At 45.0% G+C, this 14,502-nt stretch overlaps 1 long non-coding RNA gene across 1 annotated transcript in view; it reads left to right on the top strand.

The window, feature by feature from the left end:
* Positions 1 to 10,330, top strand: part of LOC119414949 — a 22,565-nt gene extending 12,235 nt beyond the window's left edge. The window contains exons 2-3 of the long non-coding RNA XR_005187027.1: positions 9,583 to 9,679; positions 10,261 to 10,330. This is a non-coding gene — a long non-coding RNA (uncharacterized LOC119414949). The remainder of the gene's footprint in view (positions 1 to 9,582; positions 9,680 to 10,260) is intronic.
* Positions 10,331 to 14,502: the final 4,172 nt, after the last annotated feature.

Genomic DNA, 14,502 nt, shown 5'->3' with positions numbered 1-14,502 from the left:
TGCACGGGACCTGCTGGTTTCCCAGCCGCTGACAAGGTCACGCAGGGTAAGAATGAACATCCAAAAGTCTATTACAAAAGAATCTTCCAAGCTTATTTTGGTTACAGAAATGAAACCGGAATGGAGGAAGAGGAAGGTTTTAAATTTGTTTTCAGCAAAAATCTCCACACTGACATACGCAGGTCAGTACAAATGATGGCAAATTTCAGAGAAAAATCCATCAATGAGATTAAACAGTGTGCTGTGAATGTGTTTGAGGCATGTTCTCATGCATCATATATATATATGCCCATAGAGGTGTTTCCTGGTATAAAGGTTAAACCCCACTCCCTAGAAATGGAAGGATGGAGTGAATCGCCTCCACCTCCTAAAACAGGCGAGAAAAAGCAGTATTTTCAAACTAACAAACCGCGCAATGAAGGTCCACGCTGGGACAGAAAAGCTCCTCTTTCAGAGGATGGACGTGATTATCGTAAATGGGGTATGCGTAGGACGCAAAGATATGGGATCCAAGAGGACCCATATTATCAGGGGAAGTCCGAAAAGGAACCCCCAAAAGACGTACCTAACCCTCCCCCACCTCGGACGACACGAACCGAGGCGATACAATCACAAAAGTTCCAGATACAATGCCCTACACCTCTGAGCTCGGAAGAGACAGAGAAACTACAAAGGTTTTTAGAAACTTTTAAAAACGCTGAAATGGGAATCCAACCTGGAGCACTGTGTAGTGATGTGATCGCTACTAAATCTGAAGGCGCGAATGACAACATTACAGATGTCAGTGGAACACACCAAGACATTGCTGTCGTTGCCTCCAACAACCCCTCATCGGACGAAGGGGGGGTAAACTCACACACAAACGATGATGAGTCATCGCAAGCTGAACACTCAGAACCTGATTTTCATGATTTTGAACTAGGCATTCCATTTCTGGGAGGACTCCCAGATAACCTGGTACCGAGTCAAGAAGCTTGGCCAGTATGTTTCACGAAACCAACACAGGCCATAGCTCTTTTCTCAACCAAGGACGTCGACCAAGGGCCTCAAACCTATGGTGTCTTACCCATAGACAGGTCCGACGACTCAGAAGAGGATTCGTTGGAGCTCCCCACAGAGCAAGAACCCTTAACAGTCTCATCACAGTTTGAACAGGTGGTCGCTCAAGCCGACACTCTGACATCTGATGAAGAAAGAGACAAACTTCGCCAAGTTCTTTTAAAATATGAAAAGTCATTTTCAACTGACCCACACATCACCCAACTTCAGAAGTTGGATGATCCTGCAATTAACTTGATGATACTGTATCTGACTGACCCAGACAAATACACTCCATCGAAAGTCAAACTGGATTTCAATCCAGACCTAAAAGTCCTCTTTCAGCTGCGCAAACAGTTAAAACTACTCAAGGACAGCCTAACTTTAGCTCATGGAGCGACGTCCTCACCCGTGTTCGCGGTCTCCCATGACCGAAGGGGGGTGACGCCAGTTAGGGTAATGCTACCAGACGCGATAACGTGAGTCAATCTGACAACCAGGGTGAAGTGAAGCAGCGAAACGTCGTTTTCTAATTGCTTAATCACTGCTTTTGTCAATGTTGAAACGTTGTTTAACTGGTTGCTTAGTCACTGTTTTTGTCTATGTTGAGACATCGTTTAATTGGTTTTTGGTATTGTTTCTGAACACCCCAAGCAAGAATGAATTTTTTGTGTAGTTAAGTTAGAGACTAAGAGGCCTTTAACCATGCCAACATGCAGTTCACTTGTTAAAATGTAATCTTTGCGGAGTCAATGTATATTAATGCTACCTTAAGTACCATAATCTACATTGGTCTCACAACGCTTAAGCCGAACCTACTCGAACAATTCTATTCGGGGGGATAGCTAATTCTTTTTGATGAGTCTCGCCATAGACTTCCAAAACATTTATGGGGAAACCAAACACCCAATCTCAAGTCGTTCGTCTAAAAGACAACAGACAATTGAACCAAACTATATTTTACCATGTAAAGCTAACTTAAACCAAGTTTGAAATGGAAAAATAGTTTGGAACCCTTTTCTATAGGTATAAACCCCTATAGTTACCCTTTTCAGCATGTTCCATCCCTTAACTGGTAGCTGTAGCTGTTCCCAATCATAATAGCTTACACACCAGGTGCATATAGTTTAAGGCCTTATGTAAAATCCCCTTCATAAGCCCACCTTAAACCACATAATTGCATGTCAAATTGAACCAGAACGGCACAAACTGGACATCCAATCAGCGACGACCTTCGCTGGAGGAGACCTGCAATCCTGACGTTGGTCTCCACTCTTCATCCAGTGGCCGCATCTTCAGTTCAATCCAAGGGAACCCCTCTGTATGCTGATCAATCAACACTTCCAATCGTTGTGGATTAATCGTTGTGGATTTACCGTTGTGGATTATATGACTTTTTCCAATGGATTACAGACTCTGTTTCCAAGGGGTTAAAGCATTGCTACAATGGAATTACCAACAACATTATGGAATTATCATCAACACAATGGAATTACCAAAAACATTGTGGGATTACATCCTTTGACTTTTGTTTTCCTTGCTGGATTACCTTTGACTTTTGTTTTCCTTGCTGGATTACATCAAGACCAGGGACATTCGAAGGCGTAAGTTCATGTTGGAATTCATCCCCGTGGACAGGTGATGATTTCCAAAGGGGGGACTGTAGTGAACTAGGCCTCAGGTCAAATCTGGCCTTGAGGGGCCTTCCTGGAACAAGAACTGTATTTCATTGATTTGAGTCCAGAAACACAAATCAAGTCCATCCAGAAGACTTTTTAAGTGTCCTGCACTGATGAATTGAAAGAACACTCTATTTTCTATTATCATTACTATTTTACAAATGTTTGATAATCAAAGTGTGTTAGTTCAAACCATTTTTAGATGTTGCAGTGAACTAATCATTTTTAATTAACTGTGAAACAGTAATAATGATTTTAATCCTCATGCAAAGTAGAAATCATGTTAAGGTCTGTTACAGAGTAATTATGCATTTTCTGATTTTCTGTCTTTGAATGAGCAAGTGTAAGTTGGTCCAAGGTTGGAGTCAAACGCAAAACAAGTTGTTGGAATGAACTATCATGTTTTTAAATCCTCTCAGACGTAAATATAAGAGGCTGGCACCTGTTTATGGGTAACTCGCCTAAATATTCCTCTCTCTGTCTCTAAAAACATTTTCAATCTGTTCCTAAACACTTTCTGTTTTTCTGACTCCTAGTGACCTCTTACGTCACAAAAAGCACACCCCTGTCTGGTCGATATTGACCAATCAGGAACCTCCCAAATGAACCGGAAATAGAGCTCTTTAAATGTCGGTACTTCCTAGTTCAAACCAGTCGGGTGGAGAGTCGCTTCAGGCTTCGGCTTCAGTCGTTTGCCGCTCCATTGCTGGGAGAACAGAAGTCCAGCATGATCCAGAGCTCTTCGAGTCTTGTGGGAATTATGCAATCTTCCACATCTGAGTGGAACTTCTGACGGACTCCACTCATGTGAGTCCACCGAGAGGTGAACCTGTGTCGGATGGAATACCGTCACTACTTCGGACGATTCACAGCTGTTCCTACGGGTGCGTTAAATGGAACTCCGTACCAGTGGAATCACCTCCTCCAGGTAAAAGAGTTGATTTATACCACCTAAGTGTACCGGGGAAGAAGCTGGGAACTCACCGGAGAGTGCCGTTCTGATGCCGACACAAACATTTCCCTCGTCCATCCTTTCTCTCAACTTAAACTTCAATTTCCATCTTTAAACTCTTCTATCTGCTAGCAAATTAATCCAGATATTTTTAGAAGTGTCTGTTGTACAGCTGGAAGCAAGGGAAACAATCGCCGTATTGTTTCCTCCTTGTAAAACTGATTAATAAGCTGTTGTTATTTTCATATTTTGCCAATTAATGTAAATGTGTGATGTTAAATTTTGATTCTGTAAATAAATGACCACGTTCATTTTGATGGGTCAAAGAAAATTAACGTCTCACAATACATTTTTAATAATTCAATGCACGACATTATACAGTCCAGAAAAATTAAAGAATCCGTTTAATTTATGAATATATGACAGCATATGTTCATCTACAGCAGCAATAACAGCAGCAAACGTGTCTCCAGTGTTCAGCATAGTGTAGAAAAGCTGTTGAACCTCCATACCTAGGGCATGAAGTAGAACCACTCGCTTTCTTGCATCAGGTCAGTCATCCCCTGACACTGCTGTCACTAACATGTAGTATTCAAACATTTTTAGCCATGTTGGAAATGTTATCACTGGTTCCCTCGGGCATGACATGAATGGAGCAGCTAAAGATACAAAAATGTTGTGGGTTGCAAGATTGAATTAAGGTAAAAAAAAAAAAAAGCAGATACGTGAATCAGCTTCAGTTCTCTCCTCTTTACTTTCACTTTTGTCTCTTCCGTCACTCCATAGTTAAGGTGACCAGATTTCTGAAGTGAAATATGGGGACATTTCCAGCTCGGAGACCAAAAAAAAAGACATTTTATCAAGATGAAATAAAAAATGGGGACAGTTACAGTTTCATTTATTTTTACATATTTATTCATGTTTTAACTAAAAATCAAATATAACAGCAGGATTGTGTCTCTCCACACTGTTAACATAAGAGTAATAAAATGAATAAAGTAATAATAGTAACAGATTACTAAAACTGGGGTGGGGGGTCAAGAGTATATACTAGTAAGTGAGCGTGCATACCTTGTGAGGGAATGAGAACATGTATGTACTTACATAGGTGTGTACAAGTACACAGTGTATGGTTACGTAGCTGATGTGTATTTATATTGTGTGTATGTGTGAGGTGAGTGAAGGCCAGGTAGTCCGCTGACATGAGCTCATCTCTGGTTCTGTGAGGCCTCCTCTGTCTGAAGAGCCATCAGATCAGCAATGGTGGCCATGGAGGTCTGGAATAGAAGAAGAGCAGAAAAGGTCACGCACAAAACTGAAAGCACACAGACAATAATAATGAGAAATACTAATAAGAAATGACACTATTTAGTAATATGATTATATGCCTATTATTTTATTTTTATTTCTTCTTCCACTTATTTCATCATCACTCAAAAAACTGCCTTTTCACACTGCTGCAGTTAGAGAAGTACAGTGAGCCTGACGCTCAGCTCAGAGAGGCTCCGGAAGAACTTCGGTCCTCTCAACTCAAACCATCCGTAACATCTCACCAAGTATACGCCCACTCTGCAGTGCATATTGCACACTATATCACAACACAATCACGTTACCAATCAAACCACTTCATCAGTTCATCACTTGAAATTTAATTGTAAATATTTTACATCATAAACATGTGACAGATAAACTTGGACATTAACTGAAGAGCAACAATCTGAAGAGCCGACCAGGACGTAGAAATGGACATTCTGCTTGTAACTTATCAGTAAAATGACACTTCCTCTTCTTTGAAAGAAGATCTTGTCATTCATTCTCGTCTTTCTTCTTTCCTTTCCTCCTTTTTCTTTGCAACACTCATCTGCTCTTTTCCTTCTCTTTGCTTTGTTCTTCTTTCTATCAGTCTTCCTATTTTCCTCTGCTCTCATTCACTCTTTTTTTCCTTTCAGTCTTTGTATTTTTCTTCTCTCTCTTTAACTAGCTTTCTATGTCTATTTCCATCCTCCCTCCTCTTCTATAAGTCTTCTACTACTCTAAAACAGTGCTGTAATATAATCACAGTCCCTTCCAAAAATATTAGAACATATAACATACTGAAAATTTACTATACAAAGAAAACGAGATTTTTGTTTCAAATACCCTTTAGAAGTTTGTAAGTTTTAGATGAGAAACTGGGGTTATCCTAGTATTATAAATGTTAACATTATTTTTAATTATTTAGAGCTCATCATAGCACAGAAACAGCACTGGTGAAAGTTACCAATGATATTCTCATGGCCTCTGACAATGGACAGGTGTCTACGCTGGTCCTGGTAGACCTCAGTGCTGCATTTCATACAGTTCATCACAATATTTTATTACACACCTAAGCCTGAAAGTCTATGTTCACAATTCAGTTCAATTCAGTTTATTTATACAATTCAGTTTATTCATATAATGCCAAGTCACAAAAGACGTCGTCTCAGGACACTGAACAGAAACATTCATATATATAAAGTAAGTTTACGCTATTTATCTGAGGAGCTAGCAGATTGATTTGAGTTTTAATATATTAGCAAAACAACTCATAACTAGATCTGAAAATATAGACTAAAGGTCACCAATCAACTCTAAAACATCTTACTTTGGATGAACCCATGGCGCGTGCACCCTCATGCAATATTCAACATTATCAAGTCTGAACCAGCTTTACTGAGCCTTTAAGGCACTTCATCATCCGGTTATGATTTCTCCCACTCTCTCTCAGTCGAGCTGCAGTTACTCCCTGCTCTTCTTGCCTTTTGTTGATCTGTTTGTTATTAAAAGCTTGATTTAGGTCCTCATCTTTAGTAAAACACATCTCAGCCCTATTTTTTTTTTTACCTGAACACAGCTGACAACACTAGAAATAGTTCCAACTGCGAACAAAACGTTTATCACGGCAAGAATCAGCCCAGTTCAAACAAAATAAATCCATTCATACATACCATCACAGGAGAACTCCCCGGCGGTGTTGACAAACTTGCGCTGCACTTCTTCTTCTCTTTTAAAGGCGGTGTGCAGCTCCTCTTCTTCTGCCTGTAACGTTAGCGCTGAAGCGCCGGCACAACCAGCTGCTACAGTAACAGCGGTTGTTGCGCGCAACTGCACCCGGCTATTGTAATAACAGTCTACATGCAACTTTTTTTTTTCTCATTCATTAAACGCTCAAATCGGAGACATTTTCAGGGACAGCTTTAGCCAGGGACAGGTTGTTCAAAACAGGGACTGTCCCCAAAAATCGGGGACGTCTGGTCTATCAAGATAAAAGTAGGGCACAGAAGGAACAAACAAAAAATCGACATGTAGGAAACTGGAAAGACAGTGAACACAAAGAGGAAACACGGACCCCCCCCCCCCCCCCCCCGAGTCAAGGTAGGCAGTCAGGAGACCGTCCACGGCAGGACAGAAGATCCAGGGAGCGATCTGAAGACCATTCATCACCAGGCCAGGGGTCTGGCGGGCAGCCAGGATGCCATCCACCCTTGGGCTTGGACCAGGGTTCCGGCGGGCGGCCAGGAGACCGTTCCTTTATGACCAGTGGAGAGGCCTTGACTGCAGGTGGAGAGAACCTTGGGATAGCTGCAGCTTGCTGAGGGAGGACCTCTGGAAGGAGCGGCTGGCTCAGCTTCTTCTGTGGCTGACTCGGGCTTGGCTTCTTCAGCTGGGGTGAAGCGAGGACCCCAGGAAGAGCAAGGGCCTCTGGTGCCGGGACCACATTAGCAGCAAGAGTCTCTGGAGCGAGGACCTTTGGAGGAGCAAGGACCTCTGGGACCAGGACCACAGCAGCAGCAAGAGCCTCTGGAGCGAGGACCTCAGGAGGGATGAGGGCCTTGGAGCGAGGACCACAGGAGGGACGAGGGCCTCGGGAGCAAGGACCTCAGGAGCAGTGAGGGCCTCAGGAGCAAAGACCTCAGCAGCAGCGAGGGCCTCTGGTGCTGGCACGGGAACCAGTCTTGGTTCTGGCATGGGAACCAGTCTTGATGCTGGCATGGGAACCAGCAAGGCAGGAGCTGGCACGGGAACCAGCAAGGCAGGAGCAGGACCAAGTGAGGCAGGAGCTGGTGCATGACCCAGCCTTGGTGCTAATATTGGACCCAGCAAAGCAGGAGGTGGTGCGGGACCCAGCCTTGGTCCTGGGACGGGACCCAGCGAGGAGGAGGCTGGAGTGGAGACCAGCGACTCCAGTGCTGGTGCGTAGACCAGTGGGTCCAGTGCTTTTGCGGAGACCAGCGGGTCCAGTGCTGGTGCTGCAGGCGTGGAAAGCCAGGCAGGAGCAGCTGGCGTGGGACCCGGACCAGGTGCAGCTGATGGTGAGGGAGAGAGAGATCAGCTGGAGGTGAGCTGGGAGGACCAGGCTGAGCAGGAGCCAGCAGAAGCGAGCATAGCATGCATCTCTCCATCCACGCCTGCTGGAACTGCTGCCACATCTCTGGTGAGTTGCTATTATTGTCAGCCTCGGTGTACTTGGAGATGATGTCCTCTACAGTGATCATCCTCTCCCTAAGATTGCTGGGGCTGCAGCCCCCCAGCGACAGGTGCACAGGGGAGTACGGCTTCCTTTCCCCCAGCAACAGGTGCCCAGGAGCGTGCGGCGTCCTCCCCCCCAGCGACAGGTGCGACGTCCTCCCCCCAATGAAGGTAAACACATGGCTGCATCTGAGGAGAGACGTGCTGGAGTTCGGTGAAACTGGCTGGGTTCTGCCACCCGTTCCTCCTGCGGCGAGTCCAAGTGGATTGCCCCCCTCCCTTTGAAGACCGTTCCAGGAAAACAGGAGGTGGTTGGGGAGGAGGTGGGTTGCGAGGTGCTGTTGCTCTGTGTGGAGGAGAAAAAAGGCGAGGTGGTGAGGCAAAGGACCTCGGTTTAAAAGCCAGACGAGTACCTCAAAAAAAGAGTCCATTTATTTTCTCCTCTTTGTCACACTGGGCAGTCTTCTGTGCCTCGCAGGCCAGAAACTCAGAAAGAGTGATCTTCCTGCTGGGTTCGGTTTGGTCTCTGGATTCTATCATGATCAGCTTCCATGTGTAGAACCCAAAGTGCAGGAAGATGAGGAGACTCCAGTAAAATAAGTAAAAATGTTTAATACAAATAAACAAAACAAAAAGCTGTCGGGGCAGCAGACTTACTTCAAAGGAGAGACACGGAGGGATGCAGAAAACATGAAGACTTCGACAGGACAAGGACAATCCAGAGACACTGACAAGACACCAAGGGGCTGAATATATACAGACACTAACAAGGTGAAATGAAAGGCACCTGTGGTGATTAGGATCACACACAGGTGTGACAGTGCTGGAACACAGGAGGAGAAATGCTCAGGAGTGACAGGCAAACATGAGGAAAAATGTATGACAGGACCCCAGAAACCCTACATGGTCACCCTATGCATAGTATACTTCATCTTTTAACATAGTCTTAGACTGCCCACTGGTGCTCTTTCTATGCAATAGCAATTCCACAACACAACAGAAGGACATCAAAGCAGAATACTTTCTCCCACCTGACACTGGTAAAGGATTTTACGATCTAGTTGTAAAATAGCTTAGTCCTGCATCATTTTAGGACTAAATGTTTCTACTTGTTCTACTTGGAAGACAGAGGTTCTAGCAGCATTTTTATTGTGGGAGTTAAATGAAATATTCTGTTAAAAATATCCAGGTTCTTTACATTAGAATAATAGACAAATAATAATTATATCCAAATGAAGTCATTTGGATAGAATTATGATGGCCTCTATGATGAGTTATGTTATTTTTTAATTAACATCCATGTGATCCTTTTCCAGTGTCAGGGGAGAAAGGCTGCAAAGCTTCTTCTATACAGGAAATCTTATTGAAACCATAATGGACATGGCATGAACTGAACTGATTCTTTTTTTTTTTCTCTGTGTTTAGGTCTGTGTGGTGTGATAGAGCAGAAGGATGAGGGAGGGGAGCAGTCCGATTCAGCCTGTGGAGCTCAGACCCAACCTGGACACGCAGCTCTTTGCGAGTATGTAAGCCAGGGTTATGCAGCTAAACTGCTCAGGGGGCCACAGTTTCTGAAAGCCAGCAGCTCAGGGGCAGGACATCCAGTGATTAAAGTCATTATGAAAATAAACCAAGTATTACAATGATCTGTTAACTTTTAAATTTGTTTATTTTGTTGCATTGAATCATAAATACAATAAACAGAATACAGAACCCAAATCATACCTAACCCCCAACCCTTTTATTTATTTTTTTATGAACTCATTGGCGGGCCAGACTGAAGTCACCCGCGGGCCGAAAGTGGCCCGCAGGCCACCAGTTGAATAGCTCTGATGTAAAGTAACAGCAGCCCTCTCCAGTGCCAAGCCACCTCCTTCAAACTTCACATCACATGAAAGAAACGCTGAGACCTCTCTCAGCCAGAACCAAATCATCACCATTTTGCCAGCTGACAAAAGAGGATACATGTTCATTTAGACAGGTTATGGAAGATCTAGTCCTGTAAAACAGCACATGTATGTCAGAGCACTCATCTGGAATATGATGTGAACTGTTACTGATCAAATGTCCACAATACTGATTTTATCTACTTGTTATTTCCAGGAAGCATTACAGAGAGTACCTGGTCAGCCTTATCAACAGCCACACCATCGATCCCGCCCCACTCTACAGCTCCATTGAGCTACTTCTGGCCTGCAGGAGGTACAAGGTTGATGACACCCATAAGGATGAAGAGGACTCCACCTACTGCAGTAGATTGCTCAAGGTGGGTTTTATAAATAAGTGTGTTGTCTCCTGTAAGCACAGCACTGCTGGGTTTACATTTTACAGGTGGTAGGTAATGGCTTCCTTTCTGATGGACTGTGATGCAGTTTTAATTAGACTTTCTTGCTCATTTAGTTTATTGCAACATTTCAGGGTAGATATAATCTTCAGGCACTATAAAAATAAATTCAACAGATAAAATCCAAATCCAGCCACAAGCAATCCGTTTCAATTGTCAGATTTAGTAAACATGATTATAAAACCATGGCTTTGTGCAACAGTTGTTTAGCTAAGATAGACAAAAGATTGCATTGAATCCTAAACTACCAGGTCAGATTGTTAGATGGTAAATGGACTGTAAATTGTAAAGGGACTGTACTTATATAGTGCCTTTCTATGTTATCAAGATTCTCGAAGCGCTTTACACTATCATCTGTGCCCTCATTTACCCATTCATGCAGCACTCTATTAGATCTCTACAAAACTAATTGAACAAATCATTCTAAAGAGACTAATCAGTGCTTTTAGATCACATTCATACACTGATGGGACACACATCGGAGGCAATGAGGGGTTCAGTGTCTTGCCCAGGGACACTTCAGCATGTGACTGATGGTGGATTCGAACCCCCTGCTCTTGCATTGGAGGACGACTGCTCTAAACCACAGCCGCCTTGGTCTGAATGGGCGTGCTTGTTTTTTATTTTTTACATGGAAACAAAATTACTTTAGTCTTTCCAAAAGAAAATTGCTTATGTTATGATTGCACATGTATTTACAACAGAGCCAAGAGCAATAAAAACAGAATATGCAATATATACAGACTAGTTCAAATTAAAACAGGAAAAATACATAAATAAATGTACATGAAAAAATACATATTTTAACATAAAAAAAGACTATAATAGATCTATGCCATCTTGAAACAACTCCAGTCTTAAATATGTAATTGTGGTTCATGTTCTTCTTGTGGGCCCACCACCTGCAGGAAGGGCCATAAAAGTCAGGTGCATGATGCCATGGGCAGCGGTTGAAGGCGGGGACCTTGGCGCTCTGACCCTGGCTTACCAAAGCTGGCTCTTGGGACATGGAATGTAACCTCTCTGGCGGGGAAGGAGCCTGAGCTTGTGTGTGAGGTTGAGAGGTACCGACTAGATATAGTTGGGCTCACCTTGACGCACAGCATGGGCTCTGGAACTGATCTCCTTGAGAGGGGTTGGACCTTATTCCACTCTGGAGTTGCCCATGGTGAGAGGTGTTGAGCTGGTGTGGGTCTACTTGTAGCCCCCAACTTGGTGCCTGTGTGTTGGAGTTTTTCCCAGTAAATGAGAGGGTGGCTTCCCTTCACCTTTGGGTGGGGGACGGGCTCTGACTATTGTTTGTGCCTACGCGCCAAACTGCAGTTCAGAGTACCTGGCCTTCTTGGAGTCCTTGGCAGGGGTGCTGGAAGGTGCGCCAACTGGGAACACCTTTATTCTGCTGGGGGATTTCAGTGCCCACGTGGGTAATGACAGTGTGACCTGCAGGGGCGTGATTAGGAGGAATGGCCTCTCTGATCTGAACCTGAGCGGTGCTCTGTTGTTGGACTTCTGTGCTAGTCATAGTTTGTCCATCACAAACACCATGTTCGAACATAAGGGTGTCCATAAGTGCACTTGGCACCAGGATGCCCTAGGTCGTAGATCAATGATTAACTTCCTAGTTGTGTTGTCTGATTTGCAGCCATTTGTTTTGGACACTTGGGTGAAGAGAGGAGCTGAGCTGTCAACTGATCACCACCTGGTAGTAAGTTGGATCAGATGGTGGAGGAAGATGCCAGACAGACCCAGTAGACGCAAACATGTAGTGAGGGTTTGCTAGGAATGCCTGGCAGAAGAACCCATCAGAAAGATCTTCAACTCACACCTCCGGGAGAGCTTTAACCACGTCCCAGCTGAGGTGGGGGACATTGAGTCAGAGTGGGCCGTGTTCTGTGCCTCACTTGTTGAGGTAGCTGTCTTGAGCTGTGGTCGCAAGATTGTCAGTTCTTCTCGCGGTAGCCATCCACAAACTCGTTGGTGGACACTCCAGGCTAGGGAGGCTGTCAAGCTGAAGAAGGAGTCCTATCAGGCTTTGTTGGCCAGTGGGACTCCGGAAGCAGCTGAGGCGTACCGGAGGGCCAAGCGGTGTGCAGCCTTGGCTGTTGCTGAGGCAAAAGCTCGGATGTGAGAGGAGTTCAGTGAGACCTTGGATAGAGACTCTCGGTTGGCTTTGAGGAGATTCTGGCAAACCATCAGGCAGCTGAGGAGGGGAAAGTAGCACCTTACGAACATTGCGTTTAATTAAAGTGGGGTGCTGTTGACCTCAACCAGTGATGTCATTGGGAGGTGGAAGGAATACTTCTTGGACCTTCTCAATCCCAACAGCACGTCTTCTATGGAGGAAGCTGAGTCAGGGGACTTTGGGGTTGATCCGTCCATAACTGTGGCTGAGGTCGCTGAGGTAGTTAAAAAGCTCAGAGGCGGCAGGGCTCCGGGAGTGTATGAGATTAACCCTGATTTCCTTAAGGCTCTGGATGTTGTGGGGCTATCTTGGTTGACACGCCTTTCAACCTCACATGGACATTGGGGGCAGTGCCGCTGGATTGGCAGACTGGGGTGGTGGTTCACCTCTTCAAAAAGAGGGATCAGAAGGTGTGCTCCAATTACAGGGGCATCACTCTCCTTAGCCTCCCTAGTAAGGTCTATTCAGCGGTACTGGAGAAGTGATTCCAATCGTTGGTCGAACCTTAGATCCAGGAGGAACAATGTGGGTTGCGTCCTAGCTGTGGAATACTGGACCAGCTCTTTACCCTCACTAGGGTCCTCAAAGGGTCATGGGAGTTTGCCCATCCAGTCTACATCTATTTTGTGGACTTGTAGAAGGCATTTGACTGTGTTCCTTGAGGTAGACTGTGGTGGGTGCTCCGTGAGTATGGGATTGGAGGTCCGTTGTTACGGGCTGTTCAGTCCTTATACAAGCGGTGCGAGAGTTTGGTTCACATTGCCGGTAGTAAGTCGGACCCCTTCAGGGTGGGAGTTGGACTCCGCCAGGGCTGACCGTTGTCATAGATTCTGTTCATAACTTTTCTGGACAGAATTTCTCGGTGCAGCCAGCTGGTGGAGGGTTTCTGGTTTGATGGCCTCAGGATTCCATCTTTGCTTTTTGTAGATGATGTGGTCCTGTTGGCGTCATTGTGCCATGATCTTCAGCTTTCACTGGAGCGGTTCGCAGCCAAGTGTGAAGCCGCTGGGGTCAGAATCAGCACCTCCAAATCTGAGGACATGGTCCTCAACTGGAAAAGGGTGGATTGCTTTCTTCGGGTCAAGGGTGAGGTTCTGCCTCAAGTGGAGGAGTTCAAGTATCTTGGGGTTTTGTTCACGAGTGAAGGAAGAATGGAGCGTGAGATTGATAAATGGACTGGTGCATCATCTGCAATATTGCAGACTGTACCGGTCTGTTGTGGTAAAGAGAGAGCTGAGCTGTAAGGCAAAGCTCACTGTTTACCGGTCGGTCTATGTTCCTACCCTCACCTATGGTCATGAGCTCTGAGTAGTGACCGAAAGAATGAGATTGCGGATACCGGCGGTTGAAATGAGTTTCCTCCGCAGGGTAGCTGGACTCTCCCTTAGATATAGGGTGAGAAGTTCAATTATCCGGGAGGAGACTCAGAGTAGAACCGCTTCTCCTCCACCTCGAGAGGAGGCAGTTGAGATGGTTCGGGCATCTGGTAAAGATGCCCCCTGGGTGCCTCCCTAGGGAGGTGCGTTGGGCATGTCTAACTTGGGGGAGACCCTGGGGAAGACCCAGGATACGCTGGAGAGACTATGTCTCTCAGCTGGCCTGGGAATGCCTTGGAATCCTCCCAGAAGAGCTGGAAGAGGTGGCTGTGGAAACAGATGTCTGGGCCTCCCTGCTCAAGCTGCTGTCCAAGCAATCCAATTTTGAAACTATCGGAAGATAATAGATGGATGGATGGATGGATGGTTCATGTTAACACTGTAGTGGAAAAAGTAGCAGCAGTTAGCTGTAGCACTTTATGCAGTGTACTAATATTTTTACT

This window comes from Nematolebias whitei, chromosome 9, assembly GCF_014905685.2.
Source record: "Nematolebias whitei isolate Nwh7 chromosome 9, NemWhi1, whole genome shotgun sequence".
Taxonomy (NCBI): Eukaryota; Metazoa; Chordata; class Actinopteri; order Cyprinodontiformes; family Rivulidae; genus Nematolebias; species Nematolebias whitei.
Note: the sequence above shows the minus strand (reverse complement) of the source record. Positions and strands in the feature narration are given on the sequence as shown.